We start from the raw sequence: 22485 nt of genomic DNA, 5'->3' as shown, positions 1-22485 counted from the left end.
GTGGAGTGCCATCCAGTGTAACTCAGCACAGCTCTGGCCACAGCAAACCAGGAGTGGGTCTTAGGAGTGACTGGATCAGTAGTTCTTAGCTCACAGATGGTAAGGGGATCAAACAACTGATCAGAAGGAAATTACAGGGGTCATTTTGCTAGCACTGAGGCAGGACTCTTTTGCTTTGCCCATATTTGGATCCAGTTCACAGTCATAGGTGGCAGTCCCAGGGCTAGGAGGAGCACTAGCATAGCAGAGCTTACAGAAGCAGTGGAGTGGGGGACACTCCTCACAGTTCCAGGGCAGAAAAGAGTGCTTGTGGTTTCTCACAGACAAGAGCACAGATCAAGAGAGTAGTAAACACCTCTTCTTAGATCATAACACTGTGGAAGAATATAAACTTACAGGTCCCTAGGAATATCTCTGAAAATAGCTGCACAAAACCCCTTGCTAGGGACAGCGAACCCTTCGCTCTGCAATTAGCAAAGAGTTAAAAGTCAAGTAACAGGTTGAGAAAATTAGCAAACAATGGAAAAAACTCTGACTATGGAAAGTTACTATGGTGACAGGGAATGTCAAAACATATTCAGAAGAAAACAAAGTCAAAGCTCCTACATCCAAAACCTCCAAGAAAAATGGGAATTGGTCTCAGGTGATAGAAGAACTCATAAAGAATTTTGAAAATAAAGTTGAGAGATAGAGGAGAAGTTGGGAAGAAAAATGAGAGGGATGCAAAAAAAAATCATGAAAAAGGAGTCAACAGCTTGGAAAAAGAGACACAAAAAATACTAAAGAAAATAACACCTTAAAAAATAGACTAGGTCAAATGATAAAAAAGGTCCAAAAAGTCAATGAGGAGAGGAATGCCTTAAAAAGCAGAACTGACCAAATGGAAAAGGAGGTCCAAAAGCTCACTGAACAAAATAGTTCCTTAAAAATTAGAGTAGATCGGGGCGGAGCCAAGATGGCGGAGTAGAAACACACAAATATGCTAGCTCTGAACCCACAGCCCATGAAATATCTGTAGTAAAAAGCTGCCAATAAATTTGGGAGCAGGAGAAGCCACATAATAGTGGAGCGGATAAGATTTCTGTTCCAGAGGGACCTGCAAACCTCTCGCAAAAGGTCCATCGCACTACGGACGCAGAGCCCAGCCCAGCCCTGCACCGGCCCCGGCACCGAGAGGAACAGATCTGAGCAGACTTCAGGGACGAGATTTCCAGCGGCCACGCGGGTCCCTCCACCCACGGGTGACGGGGGTCGATGAGAAGGTCTCTTTGGTGGGTTGAGAGGGGAGTGGGGTGCCCCCATACTCAGGCCCCCTCGGGAGGCAACAGCAGAGGTGGGAGCAGACCGGGGCTCCCCAAACAGGCAGGAGCCTGGATCCATTGTTGAAGGTCTCTGCATAAACCCCCTGAGGGAACTGAGCCCGTGAGGCGGCCCTGCCCCCACCTGAGCACCTGAACATAATCTCACACTGAATAGCAGCCCTGCCCCCGCCCAAAGCACTGAGGCTGGGAAGTAGCATTTGAGTCACAGACCCCAAGCACAGGCTTGGGAGGATCCGGAGGCGAGGTGGGTGTGAGGAGAATATTCAGAGCTCAAGTCACTGGCTGGGAAAATGCCCAGAAAAGGGAAAAAAACCAAGACTATAGAGGGTTACTTTCTTGGTGAGCAGGTTTCTTCTCCCCTCCCTTCTGATGAGGAAGAGTGGTGCTCACCATCAGGGGAAGACACGGAAGTCAGTGCTTCTACATCGCAGCCCACTCAATGGGATCAGTTCTGGGAAAAGGTCATAAAGAGCCCCCAAAATTTTCAAAATCATGTTAGAGAGGTGGAGGAAAAACTGGGAAGATCAATAAAAGACTTGCAAGCAAAGTATGAACAACAAATCAGCACCCTGCTAAAGGAGACCCAAAAAAATGCGGAAGAAAATAACACCCTGAAAAAGAGGCTAACTCAATTGGCAAAGGACGTTCAAGAAGCCAATGAGGAGAAGAATGCTTTCAAAAGCAGAATTAGCCAAATGGAAAAGGAGGTTCAAAAGCTCACTGAAGAAAAGAGTTCTTTCAAAATTAGAATGGAACAGATGGAGGCTAATGACTTTATGAGAAACCATCACAAAACAAAACCAAAAGAATGAAAAAATGGAAGATGATGTGAAATATCTCACTGGAAAAACAACTGACCTGGAAAATAGATCCAGGAGAGACAATTTAAAAATTATGGGCCTACCTGAAAGCCATGATCAAAAAAAGAGCCTAGACATCATCTTTCATGAAATTATCAAGGAAAACTGCCCTGATATTCTAGAACCAGAAGGCAAAATAAATATTGAAAGAATCCACCGATCACCACCTGAAAAAGATCCAAAAAGAGAAACTCCTAGGAATATTGTGGCCAAATTCCAGAATTCCCAGGTCAAGGAGAAAATATTGCAAGCAGCTAGAAAGAAACAATTCAAGTATTGTGCAAATACAATCAGGATAACACAAGATCTAGCAGCTTCTACATTAAGGGATCAAAGGGCATGGAATAGGATATTCCAGAAGTCAAAGGAACTAGGACTAAAACCAAGAATCACCTACCCAGCAAAACTGAGTATAATACTTCAGGGGAAAAAATGGTCTTTCAATGAAATAGAGGACTTTCGAGCATTCTTGATGAAAAGACCAGAGCTAAAAAGAAAATTTGACTTTCAAACACAAGAATGAAGAGAAGCATGAAAAGGTAAACAGCAAAGAGAAGTCATAAGGGACTTATAAAAGTTGAACTGTTTACATCCCTACATGGAAAGACAATATTAGTAACTCTTGAAACTATTCAGTATCTGGGTACTTGGTGGGATTACACACACACACATGCACACGCACACACTCATAGAGACAGAGTGCGCAGAGTGAACTGAATAGGATGGGATCATATCTTAAAAAAAAATGAAATCAAGCAGTGAGAGAGAAATATATGGGAGCAGAAAGGGAGAAATAGAATGGGGCAAATTATTTCTCATAAAAGAGGCAAGCAAAAGATTTTTTTTAGTTTGGGGTAAAAGAGGGGAGGTGAGAGAAAAACATGAAGTTTACTCTCATCACATTCCACTAAAGGAAGGAATAAAATGCACACTCATTTTGGTATGAAAACCTATCTTACAATACAGGAAGGTGGGGGACAAGGGGATAAACAGGGTGGGGGGGGGACGATGGAAGGGAGGGCATGGGGAGGAGGGTACAATTTGAGGTCGACACTCACAGGGAGGGACAGGATCAAAAGAGAGAATAGAAGTAATTGGAAGCAGGATAGGATGGAGGGAAATATAGTTAGTCTTATATAACACGACTATTATGGAAGTCATTTGCAAAACTACACAGATTTGGCCTATATTGAATTGCTTGCCTTCCAAAGGGAGGGGGAGGGGAGGGAGGGAGGAAAAGAAGTTGCAACTCAAAGTTTTAGGAATAACTGTCAAGTACTGTTCTTGCTGCTAGGAAATAAGAAATACAGGTAAAGGAGTATAGAAAGTTATTTGGCCCAACAGGACAGAGGAGAGGATGGAGACAAGGGCAGAGAGGAATGATAGAGAAGAGAGCAGAGTGGAGATGGGGATAATTAGAATGCTCGGTGTTTTGGGGTGGGGGGAGGGGACAAGAGGGGAGAAAATTTGGAGCCCAAAAATTCTGTGAAAATGAATGTTAAAAGTGAAATAAATAAATAAAATTTTAAAAAATTAGAGTAGATCAAATGGAAGCTAATGACTTTTTGAGAAATCAAGAAATTACAAAACAAAACCAAAAGAATGAAAAAGTACAAGACATTGTGAAATATCTCATTGGAAAAACAAGTGACCTGGAAAACAAATACAGGAGAGATAATTTAAAAATGATTGGACTACCTGAAAGTTATGATCAAAAAAGACCCTAGACATCATTTTTCAAGAAATTATCAAGAAAAACTGCCCTGATATTTTTGAACCAGAGGGCAAAATAGAAATTGAAAGAGTCCAATCACTTCCTGAAAGATATCTCAAAATGAAAACTGCCAGGAATATTATAGCCAAATTCCAGAGCTCCCAGGTCAAGGAGACAATATTGCAAGTAGCCAGAAAGAAACAATTCAAATATCATGGAACCACAGTCAGAATAACACAAGATTTAGCAGCTCCAATTTTAAAGGATCAGAGGTCTTGGAATATGATATTCTGGAGGGCAAAGGAGCTAGGATTACAACCAAGAATCACCAACCCAGCAAAATGGAATATAATCCTTCAGAGGAACAAATGGATCTTCAATGAGATAGAGGACTTTCAAGCATTACTGATGAAAAGACAACAACTCTTCAAATACAAGACTGAAGAGAAGCATAAAAAGGTAAACAGAAAAGGGAAATCATAAGGGACTTAATAAGGATAAACTGTTTACATTCTTACATGGGAAGATGATATTTGTAACTCATAAGACTTTTCTCATTATGAGTGCTGTTAGAAGGTGTGTGTGTGTGTGTGTGTGTGTGTGTGTGTGTGTGCGTGTGTACATACACACAAAGACAGAGGGCACAGGTGTTAGATGAATATGAAGGGATGGTATCTAAAAAATAAAATTAAGGGAGAAAGAAGAAGGAAGATGGGATGAACTATCTCACATAAAAGAGGCAAGGCTTTTACAGTGGAGAGGAAGAGGGAAAAGGTGAGGAGGAGTGAGCGAAACCTTACTCTCATTAGAATTGGCTCAAAGAGGGAATAGCATACACACTCAATTGGGTATAGAAATCTATCTTCCCCTACAGGAAAGTAGTAGGGGAAGGGAACAAGAGAAGGGGTGGCAGTAATAGAAGGGAGTCAGATTGGAAGAGGGGGTAGTCAGAAGCAAAACACTCTTGAGGAGGGACAGGGTGAAAGGAGAGAAAGAACAGAATAAACAGGGATGGGGAATAGGATGGAGGGAAATGCAATTAGCAACTGTAACTGAAAAAAATTTGAAGCAAGTTTCTCTGATAAAGACCTCAATTCTCAAACATATAGAGAACTGAGTCAAATTTATATAAACAAGAGCCATTCCCCAACTGATAAATGATCAAACTATATGATCGCTTTTCAGATGAAGTAATCAAAGCTATCTATAGCCAAATGAAAAATATTCTAACTCACTCTTGATTAGAGAAATGCAAATTAAAACAATTCTGAGGTACTACCTCATACCTATTAGATAGGCTAATAGGACAGAAAAGGCAAATGAAAAATTTTGGAGGGGATGTGGGAAAAACGAGACATTAATGTACTATTGGTGGAGTTGTGACTGATTTAATCATTCTGTAGAGCAATTTGGAACTATGACCAAAGGGCTATAAAACCATATATACCCTTTGATCTAGCAATACCACTTCTAGGTCTGCATCCTAAAAGAGATAAAAAACAAAAAAAGAAAAGGACCTATATGCACAGTAATATTTATAGCAGCTCTTTTCTGGGTGCAAAAAATTAGAAGTTTAGGGATGCTGGACAAGTTATGATATGTGATTATGATTGAATACTACTGTACTATAAGAAATGATGAGCAGGATGCTCTCAGAAAAACCTGGAAAGACTTCCATGAACTGATACAAAGTGAAATGTACTGTGTACAAAGTAACAGCAATATTGTAAGATGATCATCTGTGAATGACTTAGCTATTCTCAGCAATACAATGATCCAAGACAACTCTGAAGGACTTAAAATGAAAAATTATATCCATCTCAGAGAAAGAACTGATGGTGTCTGAATACAGACTGACGCATACTTTTTTTTAACTTTAACTCTTTTTTTTCTGTTTTCTTTCACAACATGACTATCATGTTAATGTTTTGCATGACCACAGATATCAACCTATATCAAATTTCTTGCCTTCTCAATGGGGGTAGGAGTGGGAAAGGAGGAAGGGAGAGAATTTGGAACTTAGTTTTAAAAATGAATGTTAACATGTTTTTACATGTAACTGGGGAAAAATAAAAGACTAAATAAACAAAAATAGATAGATAGCTTATAACAGAACATAGCCAAGTAGGAAATTTCCTGAAAAACAGAATGAAACAAACAATTCAATGGTTTCATGAGGAAGCAAAAACTGTTAGAACATAGTCAAAAGATTGAAAAATAGAATAAAATGGAAGGTACCGATTTATTTTAAACTAAACTGGAAAAAGATCAAGGGAGAATTTAAGAATCATTGCTCTCTGAAAATTATGACTCAAGACTACACAGCAACTATAATTAAGAAGAGAATAACCTGGAATATGATATTATAAGAGGCAAAAGATAAAGGCTTATAACCAAGAATAACTTATTCTGCAAAATTTAGTATAATCCCACAGGGGAAAACATGGCTCTTTAATGCAATAGAAGACTTTCAAAGTATCCCTGATTAAATAACTGACACTGATAACAAAGTGAAATGCAAACACAAGTATCAAGGGAAACCTAGGAAGGTAAATATATTTGAGCAACCAGAAGAAGCTAAATGATGATGAAGTTACTACATTCTAATGGGGAAAAAAGAGAAAAGTGTCCTTTTAGAATACTAGGCCTTAAAGAAGACAAGCACATGGTCTGAGTGTGGTTATGTTGTTGTTTGAAGAGAATAAAGAAAAGAGAAGGAAAATGGGTTAAGGAATATATGAGGATAAAAAGGGAAGAACTTACTTTGTATGAAAGGAGTATATAAGAAGAGTATATAAACACGGAGGAAGGAATGGAAAGAGCAGGCATCTCATGAGTCTTACCCTGAGCTGGACAAGGGAGAGGGTTAAACATACTGTCTAATTTAGAAATATAACAAACTCAAGAAGAATATAGGAAGGGAAAGGGGAGACTAGGGTATAAGGGAGGGCAGAGTCAGGAAGGGAAACTGACAAGCAAACTGACTTCAGTTTTAGTGGGTGGATAATAAATTATTAAAGGAGAGAAGAAAGTGTAAGGACCAGAAATTAGTGCCTGGGAGTGGTGAAAAGAACAGGGACAGGAGAGTAATAACAGATATGTTCAATTATAGATTACTAGTGGTGATGAAATTCATTTTCATTTTTCACTCCTTTCTTTATAAAGGGGATGGAGTGGAGGAAAAATAGAGAACATGTAAGAAGTTATAATGGAAGAAAACATACAACTACCACTTATAATAGTGAATGGAAATGTGATTAACTAATCTACACAATGGAGGAGGATATCCATTTGGAATTAGAAACTAGAATTATTAGAAACCAGAATCTAACAATATCTTGTTTACAAGAAAAATACTTGAAACATACAGTGACACAAAATGAGATGGCTTTCAGGGATGAAGGTGAGAGATATGTAGGGGATATGAAAAATAAAAGATATCAATAAAATTTTTATTTACATGTATGTATATATTATACGTACATGTGTATGTTTATTCTACATATATGTATACATGTATGCTTTTAATTTTGGTAAACATTTATTAAATAACAATTATAGGAAGAATATGGTACTAGGAAGGCACAAAAAATTTTATACATAGTTTACATAAAAAATATGATTCCTACCTGAAGAGAATTTTCAACCTAGCATACTTCCTAATCCTTATTTTGCTTTTTACTTCAGTCATTCCTTGATATCCTTGTCTTTAAACCCTTCTTTGCAGTAAAGAACACAAATAAAATCAATTGACAATACAACTACCTCTCACAGTATATGCAACATTATATACCTGTAGTCTTAAGCCTATTTTTGAAGATTAATAATTAACCATTACCTCACTTGATTTTTATTTTAAAAATATTTTAAACAATTTTTATTTTTAAATTTTGAATTCCAAATTCTCTCTTTCCCTCCAACCACTCCCCACTGACTGAGAAGGCACACGAAAATGGTATCAATTAATTATACATGTGAAATCATACAAAACATATTTCCATATTAGCCATATCACCAAAAAAAAAAAAGTATACTTCAATTTGCACTCAGAGTTCATCAGTTTTCTCTCTGGAAGTGGACAGCATTTTTTCATCATGATCTTCCTCTTGTTTATCCTCTTTCTCCTTTCACCTTGACCCTCATCAAAAGTGTTTTGCTTGGATTCTGGTTTCTAATACATTTGGATATCTTCCTGGATCATTTTATGAATTTAAGTCACCTCATGACTCCCTATGAAACAAGTAGGGGCTCAGTGGATAGAGCACTAGGTATGGAGTCAGGAAGACCTGAGTTTAAGTCCAGCCTTAAATACTTCCTAGCTGTGCCACCCTGGAAAGTCACTTAACTTCTGATTGCCTGATGGAATGGATCCACTGAACCTACTGGAGAAGAAAATGGCAAACCACTCCAGCATAGCATTTTTGCCAAGAAAATCCCAAATTGTTTCATGAAGGATTGGACATGACTGAAATGACTGAACAACAACAAAAAATAACCCCATATTCTTTATTACTAGACATGTGATTTCTTCAGGTTAGAGAGATTTTGGTGAGAAACTCCCTCTGCTAAAGCAGATTAGCACCCAATCTTCCAACACTTTTAGTATTGGGTTTGTGAGGGGATCCTGAGATTAAGTGACTTGTCACAGGTCAGCCAGTATATATCAGAGGTGGGATTTGAACCCTAGTTTTTTTGAGTCTGATATTAGCTCTTTATCTAGTACACCATGTTGTCTTTCAGCTTTCTGATATTCTTCACACTCATTTTTTTCACACAGGGCAGTAATATTCCATTATATTCATGTACTACAATTTAGAGAGCCATTCCCCAACTGAATGATATCTTGTTTGCAGATTTTTTTTATTCCTACTATAAATGCTTTGGTGTATGGGAACTTTCTATCTGACTTTTTTGGGTGACATACTTGGGATCTCTGGGTCAAAGGCTATGGCTTTTCAGAGTGGCTGGAACAATTCACTGCTCCACCAACAATGTATTCATGTGCCTATTTTTCCACAGTGCCTCCAAAATGCAAATAGTCAACCTTTTGTCATCTTTGCCAATTTTAGGGAAGTAAGATGAAAGAGTTTTTTGATTTGCATTTCTTTCATTATTGGCATTAGTGATTCAGAACAATCTTTTATATAGTTTGCAATTCTTTTAAGAACTGTTTGTTCCTGTCATCTGACCATTTATTCATCAGGAAATATTTTACCTGGATATTAGCAAAGCACTTGAAAAATTTTCTCATACTGCTTTTATGGACAAAATGGAGTTATATTGTCTATATGATGACACAATTAGATGGGTCTACAACTAGTTGAATGGGTGTACCCAAAAGGTAGTTATAAATAATTTTTGGTAACAACTCCAAAGAATGTCGTTAGTGGAGTGCCCAAGGAATGTGTGCTTGAATCTGTACTTTTGAATATTTTTGCCAATAACTTGGATAAAGGCATTGAGAACATGCTGCTTATCTAACTGTAGATGAAACAGTATTAGTGGGGTTAGCTGACATGTTGGATAACAGACCAGGGATAAAAAGCACTTCAGCAGATTAGAATGTTGGGCTGAATCTAGGAGTATAAAGTGAAATAGGAATAAACACAAAGTTTTACACTTAACCCCAATAGACTAATGGCTCTGTGACATTATTAAGAGGGGTATTCCTTCCAAAGATGTAGATCATATGTCATCTCTGACTTTCCATCCTTGGCGATTTTTGTCTATGTGCTCCCACATATCCACCACAGGAAGTACCCCTTGTGGGCACAGGAATTTTCTTGAAATCCTTTCACATCGAAAGATATCAGTAGACTATCTTGTCTATCTTAAGGTCATCTCTCACTCTTGCTAAGTGACTGCATCATATTTTGTCTACTAGTCATCTGTCTCACTGATAATACTCTTTATGTTGCTTTTCTGATGTAATGTTCTTGTTATGTGTTGCAGTTTGCTTATGCCCCCTCTCTGTTGCTTTTTGGGTAAACCTGTACTTCAATTTTTGGAGATTCTGATCTGTACTTAGAGATTCTTTTTTTTTTAAATTATATTTTGTTAATTTCATTAAATATTTCCCAATCACATGTAAAAAAATTTAACATTCACTTTTTTAAAAATTTCAATACCAAATTGTTTTCCTTCCTCCCCCTCGAGAAAGCAAGCAGTTTACTATCAATTGTACATGTGAAGTCATGCAAAACATTTCCATATTAGCCATGCTGCAAAAGAAAACAGACCAAAAAAATCCTAAGAAAAATAAACTTCAAAAAGTATGCATCACTGCATTCAGAGTTTGTAAGCTCTTTCTTTGGATATGGATAGCATTTTTCATCATGGATCCTTTGGAATTGTCTTGGATCATTGTCCTTGATCAAAGTAGAAAAGTCTTTCACAGATGATCATCCTCACATATTGCTATTACTGTGTACAATATTTTCCTAGTTCTACTCACTTCATGTAGCATTGGCCTTTCCAGGTTTTTCTGAAAGCATCCTGCTAATCATTTCTTACAGCACAATAGCATTCCATTACAATCATGTACCACAACTTGTTCAGTCATTCCCCAGTTGATGGGCATCTCTTCAATTTCCAATTCTTTGCCACCACTTGCTGTAATAATGTATTCCGAGTTTCCTGTTTTCCTTCTCATTTTGGCTTACATTAATTTTGTTTGTGCAAAAGCTTTTTAATTTCATGTAATAAAAATTATTTATTTTATTTCCCATGATCCTTTTTTATCTCTTGTTTGGTTATAAACGCCTTTCTTATTCATAGATATGACAGGTACATTCTCCATGCTCTCTTAACTTACTTATATTATCCTTTCTGTCTAAATCATTTATCTACTTTGAACTTATCTTGGTATATGGTGTGATGTGTTGCTCTATGCCTAATTTCTGCTGAAGTGCTCTCCAATTTTCCCAGACATTTTTGTCAAATAGTGTGTCTTTACCCCAAAAGCTTGGATCTTTGGTTTTATCAAACAGTGGATTACTATGGTCATTTACTACTGTGTACTGTGTACCTAATCTATTCCACTAATCCATCACTCTATATTTTAGCTAGTATCAGATTATTTTGATGATCACTACTTTGTAATATAGTTTGAAATTTGGCAGTGCTAAGCCACCTTTATTCACCATTTTTTCCCATTGATTCCCTTAATATTCTTGACCTTCTGTCCTTCCAGATGAATTCTGGTATTTTTTCTAGCTCTATAAAATAATTCTTTGGATGCTTGAGAATAGATATTCCTTAAGTTTAAAAGGTGACTGATCCAACTAAGCAGTCATCCCAAAGGCATTTAGGCATAAAACTAGAAAGAAGACAATAAAAACACTTCTATACGGGTTCTTCCCTAATAAGAAATTCTGACATTCTGCTATCAGACCATGATTTCCTATCATTCCACATCTCCCTATCCCTCCCATACCTGTTTAGCTCCCCTCATAGAGATTTCCATTCCCTCCATTTCTTAGTATTTTATAAGGCCATTATCCCTGCTCTGACCTTATTCTCCTCTCCAACCTCAACCCAACTGGTACTGTTCTCAACTCTATACTCCTCTGCTCTTGAATCCCTTGGCCTATTACCACTCCTCTATTGCCAAACCTTAGCCCTCGATTACACCATCTACATTCCCTGACACTATTCTCAAACTGCTGAATAAAACTAAAGGGAATGCTACAACTATGCTGATTTCTAAATCATTCAAAATTAATGTTAATACAGCCTTTCAATTGTGTCATCACAAGACAGTTCATTTATTCTTAATTGATTCCCTATATCACTCCACTTAGAAATTATTTCAGACTTCCTCTTCTCTCCTGAAGCCCCCCAAACCTTCCTCTCTTTGAGTTTGCCTCTTTACAGAAAAAAAAATTGAGGCTATTTGATGGTAACTTCCTCTTCTTTCATTTTCTTCATCTTAAAACTCCTTGGTAATAGTTCCCACTCATTCCTGCCCCTGCTCCTTTTTTTAACCAAAACCAACTCTTCTAATATGTGCCTTTGATCCTCCCCTCCTGTCCTCTTCAATAGATTTCATCTTCAATCATTACTCCCCTCTCATATCTCCCTTTATTAAATAGTTCCTTCCCTATTGTTTCCAAACATGCTCAAGTGACTCCCACCCTAAAAAACAACTCTGTCCCCAAACCACCTTTAATAGAGTATATCATCGCCTCAAACTATTATACATCTCACCTTCTTTTTTCATCCAAATGCCTTGAAAAAATTTTCTACATTTGATGCTTCTTCTTCCTGTCCTCTCCCTCCTTAACTCTACAATTAAGCTTTTGACCTTACTATTCAAATACAGCTGCTCCAAGTTACTAATGATCTTTTAGTTGACAAATGTGTCTTATTCCTTCTGAACCTATCTGCTGCATTTGACACTGACCACTCTCTGGGATACTCTTTTCTCTCTGGGTTTTTGCAAAACTATACTCTCCTGATTTACCTTCCTTTCTGAATACTTTCTCTCAGCCTCAATGACTACCTCATTATCCACATTGTGTCCACTGTGTTTCCCAACATTCTGTCCTGGGCTACTTTTTCCTTTACTCTTATACTGTCTCTTTTTTAACTTCATCAGCTTCATTAGATTTAGTCTATTATCTTTACTCACCTTACTCCCAGATCTATATATCTAGCCCCAAGTCTCTATTAGCCTCTGTCTCATATTACCAATTGCCTTTAGAATATTTCAAACTGGATGTTTCAGAGACATCTTCAATGTAACACATCTAAAACTGAATTCATTACTCACCCCCATCCCCCACTCTCACCCCATCCTCTTCTCTTCTAAAGTTCCCTATTTTTATCAAAGAGACAGTACCGTCCTTTCAGGTTCTCAAGTTCATAATGCCTACATTAGCTTCAACTCCTAATCCTCCATCATCCCATATATCCAATTAATTGCCAAATCTTGCTATTTCTACCTTCACAATATATTTTGCATCTGACCTATTCTCTTAATTTACACAGCCACCACCTTAGTTCAGACCTTCCTTACCTCTGTCCTTGATTGTTGCAACAGCCTCCTTATTGGTCTCCCCTGCTGGTATCTCTTTCCCTGTCTAGTCTGTTCTACACATTACTGAAAAAGCAATTTTCCATAATTCAGATTTGATCATGTGACTCCCTTATTTAACCAAGTGACTTCCTATTATTTCTAAAATAAAATATAAACTCCTTTGTTTAACTTTTTAAGTCCCATACAACATAGTTCCAACCTACCTTTCCAGTTTTATTGTATATTATATTGTATATTATCACTCCTCCTGTACTCTCCCAGATCTGTTTTTATTCTGGTCTTCACTCATGACATTCCATCTCTTTTCTCTGTGCTTTTTCCCTGTCCATCAGCCATATCTTAGAATCTGTTACCCCATTACCCTGCCTCACAGAGCCACTCTTTTGCTTTAAGATTCAGCTCAAGCACCATTTAAAAATTAAGAATTTTTTTCAATTATCAGATCTTTCTATTCACTTCTCCCTCCCCAAAAAACAAAATCTTGTAACAAATATACATTGTCAAACAAAAATAATTCCTACACTGAGCATGTCCAGTATTACTTTTGTTTTATGTGTGTGTGTGTGTGTACATACACATACTAGACATGGCCAATGTAGGAATTATATTTGTCTATGTATACATATGTAAATATGTGTGTATATTTCAACTTGCATACTGAATCCCTCAGGAGTGGAGAGCACATTTCAACATAGACCCTTTCAAATAATTTTTGGCCAAATTTCTTAATAAGAGTCTTTCAAAGTTGTCTGTCTGCAGTCCTCCTGGGTCTGCTCATTTCACTCTGTATCAGTTCATACAAGTCTTCCCAGGTTTCCTTGAAACCAACTCTTTCATTATTTCTGACAGCACAATAGTATTCCATTACATTCATGTTATTTGTTCAGTCATTCCCCAGTTGACGTGCACCCCCTTAGTTTCCAGTTCTTTGCCACTACAAAAAGAGCTGCTATAAATATGTTTGTGCTTAGCTCTTTTTCCTTTTTTTGATCTCTTTGAGGGTACAGGTCTAGTAGTGGTATCAAGGGGTCAAATGATACATATAGCTTAGTACCTTTTTGGGTACAGTTCCAAATTGCTTTCTGGAATGGCGGTCCCAATTTACAGCTCCACCAACAGGGCATTAGCCCTTTCACAATTTTCTTTTTTCTTAACTTTGCCAATCTGATAGATGTGAAATGGAACCTCAGAGATCCTTTAATTTGTATTTCTCAATCATTGATATGGAATATTTTTTTTATATGGCTATTGATAGCTTAGATTTCATCCTCTGAAAAATGCCTATTCATATACTTTGACCTTTTGGGTTACCATTCCCTTGTGATTCTCCTCTTACCTATCAGAGCCTGTCTCTTTTGCTAGATCCTCATAAAGGTGTCTTCCAAGGCTCTGTCCTAGACCCTCTTCTCTTTCCCTCTATACTACTTCACTTGGGGATATTCTCAACTCCCATGCTTTTAATTATCATCTCTATGCTACTGATTCTCAGATCTGTTTATCCTACTCCAACCTTTCTGCTGACCTCCATCTCACATTTCTAAATGCCTTTCAGACATCTTTCACTAGATTTTCAGTAGACATCTTAAATTCAACATGTCTAAAACTGAACTCATTATCTTTCCCCGAAATGCTACCACCAACCTCTTAATATTCTAGGCTCATGAAACCTAGATTTCATTCTCAACTTCTCACTATGTCTCCCTCCCTCCATCCAATCTCTTGTCAAGGTCTATCAATTTCATCTTTGCCACATTCTCTCAAATATGATTCCTTTTCTCCTCTGCTACTGCTGCCACCCTGGTATAGGCCCTCATCAGCTCATGCTTAGACAGTTGTAATAGCCCACTGATGGGTCTGATTGCCACAAGCTTCTGCCCACTCCAGATCATCCTCCATTTGGCCAACAAAGTGATTTTCTTTAAAACACAGTCTGATTATTTTACCTCCATACTTAATAAATTCCAGTAGCTCTCCATCACCTCCAGGACAAAATATAATATCCTCTATTTTCCATTCCAACAGAGCCCTGCTTCATAACCCAGGAATAGATTTTCAAAATATCTGAAAGACAGGATGGATGAGACCAAAGTTGTGAGGGGAAAAAAGTCTTGGATCTTTATTATTGCCCCTCAAAAGAAGGTGATCAAGAAACTACCTAAACTACTGACTTACACGCTTACTTTCCCATCTAAACATTTTTTAAATGAGAAGAATCTCTTTAAGTATCAAGGATTATCTTTTCCTTTATAAGATGATGAAGTTGGACTAGATTAGCAGTTCACGATTTGTTTTTGTTCTTTGAACCCTTCAATGACAACAAAATGTGTCATGAACCTTCAGTGTAATTTAATATACTACTCACAGTATTCTTTTAGATTTATTCATTAAGTGTTTAAAATAGCCACAGTCTTTTTAAATCTTTAGAGTAACTTTTGCCAAAAAAGCTCTAAGTCAAATAAAAATTTATATTATATAAGTATAAACTATAAAATATATTACATGTTATATTTTATAGAATTTAATATATCATATACTATCATACATACTATATATGTAAAATATAATTTTAAAGTATTTTATATAAAATATAAAACTTTTGTCAAAAAAGCTGCAAAAGAAAAATGTACAGTATATAATTATATAAAATTTTATCTTGATGGTAATAAAAAACTCTAAATATAAAGTTATAAAATTCTAATTATAAAATAATTATGATTTTTAAAAAGAACACTTTAAAAGAATTAAAAGAGGCAACCCAAAAGCAATTTATGTTTACTATTTTCTGCAAGATGCAATATTACATTTATTTTGCAAATTTTGTTGAAGAAAATAACATTTTAATGAAACAAGCTACAACTTAGAAGATATTTAACATAATACAATAATCATAGACAAACTTAATTTTGATAATGGACTTTTTTATATGAACATAGATTTGCAATGTTTGGCTCAATACCTGATAAAGACAGTCTTAAATATGGTTCTGCATAAAATTTATTTTTGTATTTTGATTTAAAACAAGAATAAAGTGAAAATAGTTAATCACAAAAATATGTGATAGAAAAATATGTGATAGAAAAATTTTGTAAGATCTCTTGCTGAGAGATGGAAATTCATTTTTTATATTTAGCCACTTAACCAATGGACAAAAGCGAATACCCAGTTACATTATAAAATATTTATTCCATTCCTGGCCAATGACAAGCATTGTAATAAGTTATATGTGTATATAGTTCAGTTGTATATATTGCTTTGTTTGTAAATAATGTTTATATATAAATTAACATTTGTAAGGAAAGAATTTCTTCATCTGTATTGAGATGATAAGTAAAACTATGGGAGCTGATGAGACCACCAAGTGAATAGCATATAGAGAGAAGACCCAGGACAGAGCTTTGGGGAACTCCAATGGTTAGCAGGTAAGATATGGAGGAAGATACAGCATGAGTGGTCAGACGGGTAAGAGAAGAACCAGGAAAGAGCAACATCATTAAAATCTCAAAAGAAGCATATTAAGGAAAAGAGGGTGATCAGCACTATCAAAGGCTGCACAAGAGGTCAATAAGGATGAGGATTGGGAAAAGGCCATTATATTTGGCAATTAAATTTTTAGTAACTTTTGGAGAGAGCAGTTTTGATTGAATGATGAGGTCAGAAGTTAGCCTGAAGAGTTAAGAGCATGGGAGGAAAAGAAATGGAGGTATCTATTGTAGTTGGGTTCCTCAAAGAGTTTAGCAATAAATGAGAAGAAAGGAAGTAGATGATAGCTAGAAGGGATTGATGGATCAAGTGAGAGTTTTTGAGAATGAGAGAGAGAATAGGTTTGTAGGCAGTAAGGAAGCAGATAGTTGGGTGGGAGTGATTAAAGATCAATGAGAGTTCAGATGATAAGAGATAGTGGTCTGCTGTAAAGACAGGGTATAGTGGTACCACTAGTACATGTAGAGTGGTTAGCCTCGAAAAGGAGAAAACTCATCTCTTCATGTGAAATAGAAGTAAAGGAGGAGGAGATAGTGGTAGAAGGCATCTGAATACTGTGAAATGAACAGTGGAGAAGAGGGAGTTTTCAGTGAATGGCCTTTTTTTCCAGTTAAATATGAGGCAAAGTTCTCAGTTGAGGGGGCAAGAGTGGGGAAGTTATAGCTTTGAGGAGGGATACAAAGGTTTGGAAAAGCTGCTGTGGTTAAGTGAGATAGTGAATCAGTTAGGGAGGTGTGAAAAGACTACCTTTCAATGAAGATCCAGCTGAGATTACGTAACATAAGCATATAGTAGACCCAGTCAGCAAGGTTTCATGTTTCTCCTACTTCATTCAGCACATGAATAGGAATGAAGGTAGTGAATGACGGGAGTAATCCAAAGTTGGGATTTGCCAAGAGCACTATCTTTGGTAGCATAAAGGTGCAAGGGAATCAAGAGGATAGTACAGTTGAACTGGTTTGCCATGGGAAGAGAGTGTAGCCTGTGCATAGCTTGGGAAAGAACTGTGGGGAATAGGGATCTGAGGTCTTGGTAATGATAAACAGGATTTGAAATTGCAAGGCAGAGGAAAAGGTGGAAATGACAACCAATTATGATTAGATAAAGGAATTTCAGAGTTCCTGAACATGGGTGTGGAAACCTTGTGGGTGATGGCAAGGTTCAGGGTATGAGCATCTCTGTGTATAGCTGGGGTGAGGTGGAGGAACAGGTCATGTGAAATAAATAAACTGAAGAATTGTGAGGTTATGGTATATATTGCTGTAGTTCAGTTGTGTCCGACTCTGTGACATTTGAGGTTTTCCTGGCAAAGACACTGGATTTGCCATTTCCTTCACCAGCTCATTTTACAGATGAGGAAACTGAGGCAAACAGGGCTAAGTGACTTGCCCAGGGTCACACAGCTACTAGTGTCTGAGAGGCTGGATTTGAACTCAGGTCTTCCTGACTCCAGGTCCTGTGCTCTCTCTACTGCACCACCTAGCTACATGTAGTATATGAAGGTGTATCAACATGTATATTGAAATCTTCTTGTATGAGAGAAAAAGTAGTGAGGAAAGATAGCCCAGGAGCCAGACACTGAACTCACTGAAGATGGAAGGAGAGTGTACTGGAGATCTGTAGACAACAGTTACTAGAGCCCTTAATGGGTGATAAGTATGGATTGAATGAACTTCAACTGAGAAAAGATTCCTGGATAATGGCAGTAGAGGGAGAGTGTGGCAGTGGCAATGGGGTGCAAGGAGTGTTCAAACTCCCTAATCACAACCAGTATATTCCATTATATCTATATACCATAGTTTATGGGCATCCTCTTAGTTTTCAGCTTTTTGTTACCACAGAGAATGAAGCAATAATACTTAATAAGCACCTAATTCTCAGGGTGTTTAAAAGGATTCATTGAGATAATGTATTAAAATGCTATATGAATATAAATTCTTATTAGTGTATATGTAATGATTCTTCAACATCATCTTCAATAAACATTTATTGGGCATCTACCATGAGCATTAGGTGGTGGAGTTAGAAAGATGAATAAAACATTATTCCTGCCCTGAAGGAGCTTATATTTTAATTGGTAAACTAGCACATAGACATAAAAAGATAACTATATGCAAGGTAGCCCATACTAAAGAGCTAGCAATTTACACAGCACTTTAAGATTTGCAAAGTACCTTGCAATTACTTCATTTGATTCTAACAACCCTGGGAGAAAGGTAGTATTATTATCCCCACTTTTCAGACAAGAATTTAGGCAGATAGAAGTTAAGTGCCTTGCCCAGGTACACAAAGCTAGTAAGTATCTGTGGCTGGATTTGGGTGAAAGCCTTTCTGGCTCCAGGTCCAGCACTCTGTCCATTGTGTCACACAACTAAATGACTAATGATATTAAATACAGCAAAGGAGGGGGAAACTTCATGGAGAAAGTGGAATTTGTACTGGATTTTGAAGGGAAGAAATTTCAAGGGTTCTTAACTTGAGATCTGTGAACTTAAAAGTTAGTATGATAACTATATTTCAATATAATTGTTTTCCTTTTTAATTCTATGCATTTAAAAACATTATTCTGAGTAGGGGTCTGGAGGTTTTGCTAGCACGTCAATGGAGTCTGTGACACAAAAAAGGTTGAGGACCCCTGACTCTAGCTACTGTGCCACCTGGCACAATCAAACCACACCCCCAATCAAACTACCCAGGGATTAGATTATGGAGCTACAAAAAATAATGACAGAATTTATCTGGAGGAATGCAAGGTCAAGATTTCAAGAGGAATAATGACAAAAAAGTGGAAAGGAAGACAGCCTAAGGGTACAAGGTATCATCAAAACTATTTGGTATTTGTTAAAAAAGTCGAGAGGACAATTAGTGGTACAAACTCTGTCAACAACATAAAGATTCAAACATAATAACAGGTTTTAAAAAATATATATTTATTATTTTCCCAAATTACATGTAAAAACAATTTTTAACATTGGTTTTTAAAATTTGCTCCCTTTCTCCACACTCTCCTCACTGGGAAGGCAAGCAATCTGATATAGGTTTTATATATGTAGTCATATAAAACATTATTTTCATATTAATCATAGCATAGTTTTTAATAAACCCAAAGACCCCAACTTCTGGGTCAAGGACTTAGTGTTCAACAAGAACTAACGGGAAAACTGGGAAGCAGTCTGGTAGAAACTGAGATTAGACTAACATCTTACAATCAGTCCCAAATAGATACATGATCTATATATAAGCAAATATAATATATAAGCAATCCAATACATAAACAGATTAGAAAAGCAAGGAAAGAAAGAGTAAACCTCTGGATGGGAAGGGGTTCATAACCAATCAAGAGACAGAGAGGATCACAGAAGATAAAATGGGCAATTTTAATTACTTATAATTGTAAAGTTTTTGTACAAACAAAATTAAATATAGTTAAAAATTGCAAGGGAAATAGTTAACTGGGGAAAAAAATCTTTATCGGAAGGTTCCCTAAAAAAGGTTTGACATATAAGGTATATTAAGAAACTAGTTCAAATATATAAGAACAAGAGCCATTTCCCAATAGATGGCCAAAGGCGGTTTTAAAAGAAGAAATCTAATCTAGGTTATCAGCTCTTTTTTTTTGTGGTGGCAAAGAATTAGAAATTGAGGGGATGCCCATTTATTGGGGGGAATGGCTAAACAAGTTGTGGTATATCATTGTGATTGAATACTATTATGCTATAAGAAATGACAAGGGGACTGACTTCAGAAAAACCTGTGAAGACTTACATGAACTTATGCAGAGTGAGTAGAGCCAGGACAACATTGCACACAGTAACAGCAATGTTGTACTGTAGTAGGAAGAAGTTTCAGGCAGAGAGACCTGACAAAATCAGTCTTGGCATGAGATGAAAAAGGCCTACATCAGAGCAATTGTAGTTTAAATCAAATTCTTTCAAATTATTGCAAGATGTTTGTACAACTGAACTTGTAATTCCACATTCATATGATTCATTTTGTTATATTTATCTGTGTATGTGTTTAACCATAATTCTTCATTCCTCTGGTGTTTAATCATGGTGTGGTTGTGACTAGAGCTCTTGAAGTCTATGTATGAAATACAAACTCTGGCAGGTTGCACAAAACTGTAAAGACTTTGAATCTAAATTGTCAGACATCTGAGGTCTTCCTGGCCTAAGTTGGAAGAGGCTCATCACTATGGATGATGAATTTTTAGGTCACAGAAACTGAAAGGGTATGATGGTCGTCTATATCTACTGTAACAGTGGTAATCTTCATGAGTAGAAGGAGTACTGACAATGACAGGATCATTGATCCTTGAACGAGTGAAGTAAACTACTTCAAAAAAAGTTCTACCCTATACTACATTCTAAGCTCCACGATCTTTGTTTATTCATTGATGTATCCCCTATACTGTATTCTGTAATGGCATAGACTTTTATGCCCCTAGTCTTATCTCAGTAAAAGATGCCGCCCATTCATTCTTTAAACAAAATAATCTATGCTAAGGCCAAGGGCTTTGCAGATAGAGCTAGACAGAGGAACAAATGCTTCTAAACTTAAAAGATCTGTGATACTGGCACTGGATTACAGACAACGAAACTTGATGACACTTACTTCCTGTGTAAATATGGGCAAGTTACTTGACCTTTCTATACAACCTCTAAGTTCTCTTTTAGCTCTGATTGGAAGGTCTTTCAGCTCCTTTGATGAGGATCACATTCCCTTACATGACACAGCAGTGAGATTCATGAATTACTACTGGCAAAAATTCATCACTTGGTGTTCAACCTTTTGCTAAAGAATCTCACCAAATGAATGGATATACCTTATGTTTTTATTTTATATTTTTAGTCTTTTATATCTTTTATTTTTATATCATCTTTATTGACTAACATATCTATCTCCTATCCATCTAGCTATCCCTCAGAACAAAGAATAAAAAAAAAAAAAGAAAAACAGCAGTTCATAGACAGCCAAGACATCAAAGAATTTGACAATACATGGAATGTTTCACACACAGGAATCTCTAGCTATGCAAAGAAGGGAGGGAAGTGCATTTTTCCCTCCGTTCTCAGGGCTAAGGTTGGTCACTATAATTATGTAGCATCCAATTTGGGTTTCTCTGTTCTTTGTTATTGTCATTTTACCTATGTATATATATACACACATATACATATATACATACATATATGTATAATTTTCTTGGTTCTGTTTACTTGGCCCATATGTTTCTCTGAATTCGTCATATTGTTTCTTTTGGTACAGTAAGATTCCATTATACTTACATATCACAATTTGTTCCACTATCCTCTAATCAATACTTTATATTTTAAGTACAATTTACTCAGTATACCTAAAATGTGTTTCAAAGAAATGAAATGAATAATTCCCATGAGTGGGGGGGGGGGTAGCTGCTACTTAACCATTTTAAAGATTAAGAAATTGAAACAGAATCCAAATGATTAGTCTCAGTTTATTATCAGCAACATATTCTAAAACTTTATTTTACATTGTAGCAACTAACTCAGTCAGCATTTCTCCTGTTCTTGGGGAGTGTGAAGGATACAAAGAAATACATTGTATTACATGTTGAATTTCCCATTTTATTACATGTAGAACTTTCCAATTCAGTTGAGGGATTTTGTTTACTGGAAACTCAAATCTTCTGTTTACACCCCAAGTAGCTGAGCTGTAAGAAGCTGAAGAATACTGTAACTTCAGTGTATGGGGCTGGTTTCCTCTAGGCAAAGACTCCCATCTTGCTAATACCAAAGAACAGGACTATGTGGTTTCTCACTCAGTACAGTCATTTTAAATGCAACTGTTAAGTGTGTGTGTGTGTGTGTGTGTGTGTGTGTGTGTGTGCACGTGTGTGTGCGTGTGTGTTTTAAAGAGTTGGCCCAGGATTGAGTCAAAAGTATCTTCAGGGCCAGCTCCATGACGGTTGCCTGTCACACGATAATTACTGCATTTGTATGAGAATTTGATCATTTTTTCCATTATTGTGCAACTGTGAGTCATTTAGGGAAGAGAGCCCTTTGGGTTCAGAGGTAACAACTCCATCTGAAA

General features: G+C 36.7%; 1 long non-coding RNA gene across 1 annotated transcript in view; it reads right to left on the bottom strand.

The window, feature by feature from the left end:
- LOC140518982 (uncharacterized) overlaps window positions 1-22485 on the bottom strand; it is a 32020-nt gene that overhangs the window by 8372 nt on the left and 1163 nt on the right. The window lies entirely within an intron of this gene.

This window comes from Notamacropus eugenii, chromosome 1, assembly GCF_028372415.1.
Source record: "Notamacropus eugenii isolate mMacEug1 chromosome 1, mMacEug1.pri_v2, whole genome shotgun sequence".
Taxonomy (NCBI): Eukaryota; Metazoa; Chordata; class Mammalia; order Diprotodontia; family Macropodidae; genus Notamacropus; species Notamacropus eugenii.
Note: the sequence above shows the minus strand (reverse complement) of the source record. Positions and strands in the feature narration are given on the sequence as shown.